General features: G+C 44.5%; 1 non-coding gene across 1 annotated transcript; it reads left to right on the forward strand.

Moving 5' to 3' along the window:
• Nucleotides 1-2,051: 2,051 nt before the first annotated feature.
• LOC116884069 lies at nt 2,052-2,192 on the forward strand. The gene has a single exon (XR_004385817.1). It is a non-coding gene; the product is annotated as a small nucleolar RNA SNORA48 (small nucleolar RNA).
• Nucleotides 2,193-4,266: the final 2,074 nt, after the last annotated feature.

Below are 4,266 nucleotides of genomic sequence, written 5' to 3' on the forward strand. Positions count from 1 at the left end.
AAGTGTTGGTGCAAAGCTCTGATGTGTGAGATAATTGTACTGATAAGAGAGAAGTGGGAGAAGTCTCTTGTTGTCCCTATGTAACTGTCTAGAGAATGTGGAACACAGAAAATATCCTACAGCAGAATATAGTGATTATGGTCCCCTGACTGTGAATTTCTACAGCTATAAAAATGAAGTTTCTTGTGTTTATAAGCCTTTTATCCTGGGTCGTTTTGTTATAGTGCATGTAACATTGCAATACATTTGTGCTACATTCAAAACACCCGTTTCCCAGTGTGTGTTCTCCACAGCCCCATGTGGTTTGGTTCTAATCTCCTGTCTCCTCCCTTTGCATTACATGTCCTTATCTAAGATCTATCCCATGGAATTTTCTTCCCAATTCTTTTGAATCCATATCCTCCGAACTATGATTCAGTCTCTTTTTTGCTGTTTTACTTGAATACACCTTATCTGTTTTACTACCATTTCAATTTCTTCAAATATATTTTTTAAAAACCTACTGTGGTGGCTTGGCCCATGGGAAGTGGCGCTATCAGGAGTTGGAGGTGCTGGAGGAAGTATGTCACTATGGGGGTGGTCTTAGAGTTTTGCCTAGGGCAGAAGACAATCTTCTTCTGGCTGAATTTAGATCAAGGTATAGAACTCTTGACTCCTCCAGCGCCATGCCTGCCTGGACACTGCCATGCTTCCTGCCTTGATGATAATGGACCAAACCTCTGAACTCATAAGCCAGCCCCAAGTAAATGTTGTCCTTTATAAGAGTTGCCTTGGTCATGGTATCTTTTCACCCTAACCAAGACACCTACATTCACATCTTATTGCAACACCTTATTCTCTGTGACTATGAATGCTGCACCAAGCAATTGTAGGTTATGGAGCAAACTCACAGAGGTCAGTGCTGCTCCAAGTTAAGGGATGGGTTAAGTTCCTCTACACCACTTAGTAGTGGTACAATGGTAGCCATATTACTTAACCTTTTATTTAACATCTTTCTCACAATGACAATACAAAATACAACCAGTTATTTTGTGAATACTAAACCATTACAGAAATACAGAGCATAGAACTACCCCTAGTCTGTAGCATCCTGAGCGTATCTCCCATGCTCACTTGTTAAAGTTACAGTAGGCTGTGATTGTGCATCTTGTGAAAAGCTTGTTTATTGTCTCTTCCCACATCAGGAATTCTGAGAGAGCAAAGGATATTTTAATTGTTCTCCATTGGATTTCTAGTAGTGCCTATTAATTATTATTTGTTGGATTATAAAATTAACATTTAAGTCATGAAATACTTTGAACTTTGGACGATGATTCGGACAGAATATAGCATTCATGAGATTAAGTGAAGGAAATGAGAAGAATGGAAGTTTCTGGATTTCTGCTGGCAACCACCAAATAGTTTGTCCAGCTGAGTTAAAAAGTTAACATACTTTATTATATAATCTTATTAGCTTTCAGCTGCCAAACAGAAAGTATTAGTGTAACTGACATCTGAGAGGTGTCACCAAGCAACTGATGGAAACTGATACAGAAACCTACAGCCAAATATTAGGTAGAGTTTGGGGAATCCCATGGAAGAAGGGGATGGGGGGAGGATTGAAGGAGCCATAGAGGTCAAGAACACTGAAAGAAAACATATAGAATCAACTAACCTGTGTCCACAGGGGCCCACAGAAACTGAATCAAGAAATAGCTCACATAGGACAGCCCTAGGCCGTCTGCACATATGTAACAGTTGTGCAGCTTATGGGACTTCTAACAGCAGGAGCAGGGGCTGTCTCAGAGTCTGTTGCCTACCTGGGCTGGCTTATCTAGAATAGGGTCCGATGTACCTAGTCCTACTGCAACTTGAAATGCCAAGGCAGGTTGATATCCACGGGAGGCCTCCTCTTTTCTGAGGAGAGGGGGAGGATAAGAGGGTAGAGAAGGTGAGAGGGAGGGACTTGGAGGGGAAGAAGGGTAAGGTGTGATCCGAATGTAAAGTAAATAAATAAATTAATAAAAGAAGAAAAAGAAGAAAAGAGGATTCTTATTCTGTCCCCTCCCCACTTCCCCCATGGACAAAAGGATCACCTTGTTTGTGATGATGTTCTTGTATCTGTCCAGGGCAGAGCAGATGCCAGTTCTTTGTTTGTCCTAGCTTGATGCCTGATTTGGTGACCAAAGCTGTTTTATGCCTACGGCACATAAAAATCAAATCAAATCAAATCAATACAGGTCAGGGCAGCACAAGAGGAGGAAGACAGACAAACCTTCATTCAGCCATGCCACAAGGTGCAGGCAGAGAAAAATGCCCTCAGATCTGCCCTCTGTCCCAAGGCATGGTAATGGGTAAGCATTAACAGGCAGAGCACTGTCTACCACCACACAGCGAAGCATGGTGAGAGGAGACCTAAGGATCGCTGTTCATAGATCTGCCCTCCAGCTCACAGCACCGATGGGCCACAGCCATCTGCTTGGTGGAGTATGTCACCCAAGGTCACACTGTCTATGTGACCAGCCTGCAGCAGGAGCCAACACAATGTGTGAGTATGTGATGGAGAGATGGGAGAGAAAGTAGTTTGAGCATAATGAAGAGAGCTGGAACTGGAGATTCAAGGGTGGAGAGGAGTGGCCTGTTGTGAGTGGCCAGCCCTGCCACGTAGGGCCACGGTGAAATCCCAGCCTAAGCTGCCACTGAGGGATAGACAGTTTAGGTCTGTGCCTATGCAGTGGCAGGGGGCAGTGTCGATGTCTGTGACTCATATTACCACTAGAGAACATGGGAATGTCCTTGGTCTGGGAAGCCTCTGGGTACCACATGGATGTTCTGGGACTTTGCAGAACTGGCCCTGCCACTTACTAGCTGTGGTGCTCTGTAGAGCTGGTGGCAGTACTTAGGAGAGTAGGGCCCTGAGCCTCCCCCAGGCAGCACCGTGCAGCTTTCCCTGGTAGCAGGCGTGTGGGTGAATTGGCTTAGTCCCTCACAAGGGACAGCACTTGGGAGAGTGGGCCCCACACCTCTGACTGGCAGCACAGTGGAGCTGGCATAAGTGCTGGTCAGCTGACACCAAGGGCATGAGAGTGTAAGACATGAGAAAAGCCCACTGAGTCCTGTGTTTGGAATGTCCCACTCACAGAGACACAGAGACGGAGATTGATGTAATAAACAAGAGGTTTACTAGTCCAGTGCATTGGGGTCATTCTGCAATTGGGGCAGAGGTGACCCCCAGGAACAAAGGCACATACTTTTTATACCATTTTGAGGGTAAAAATTACATCAGCAAGATTACAGTTTAAACGTATTGGCTAAGCATATTGACCTTTAAATCTATTGGCTAGTAAGTATGACATACATTCAAGTTACAGCGGGGAGATACCTTTGGCACTGTAGGGAGGTAGTAGGGGATCCTGCCTCTACTGCAGTTGTGACACTTCTAGAATAGGGTGTTTACTCAGCAAATTCTTGTGGAGCTCCACAGAGGGAAGTTCCTGACTTTTTTTTAGATAGCTTTTGTCTGCTTGATCCCCACATTCCACAAGAGCTGGAGAACTGACCCTGCTTTCTGGTAGCATTGGGTGTCCTACCTGGATCAATGCTGGAGATCTTATTCTGATGATGCAGATAATGGAGATCTGGCCTGCTGACCAGCTCAGATGCTACTCAGGCCAGGATCAAGGGCTCTGGATTGACCTATCTCAAAATCTCTATCACCTGTGAATGTTTGGACCTTGTGAAAGGGTCAGTCCTGCTGATCCAAAGCTGCAGGATCTCTGAGGATCTAATTTTGATGGTATCACAGAAGACAGAGACCTTGAAGCAAACTCATTGCAATGAACACCTGCAAGTGAAGGTGGGTGGACAGAGGGGAATACTGTAGAATATACTGTGACCATACTACAGCTTCCATGATGAAAATTTTGTGTGTGTGTGTGTGTGTGTGTGTGTGTGTGTGTGTGTGTGTGTGTGTGTTATTTGGGGGGGAGCAGTTGAAAGGGCAAAAAGTGGATATGAGGGGACAGGGAGATGAGCATGAGTGGGACTGGGGTACATGATGTGTAACTCACAAAGAATCAATTAAGAAAATCCTTAAAAGTTCTCACTTATTGTATACTCTGTCTTCTGTTGTTAATAGCAAAATACCACACAATAGGTAAGAAAAGATTTGATGTGAGTTAAGTCTAAGATCAAGACACCACATCTGGTGATGGCTTTCTTTATGGCGGAGTTCAAAGTAGTGAGGGACATCACATGGCAGGGCCTGAGAACTAAATTTTGACAATT

Source organism: Rattus rattus, chromosome 14 (assembly GCF_011064425.1).
Source record: "Rattus rattus isolate New Zealand chromosome 14, Rrattus_CSIRO_v1, whole genome shotgun sequence".
Lineage (NCBI taxonomy): Eukaryota > Metazoa > Chordata > Mammalia > Rodentia > Muridae > Rattus > Rattus rattus.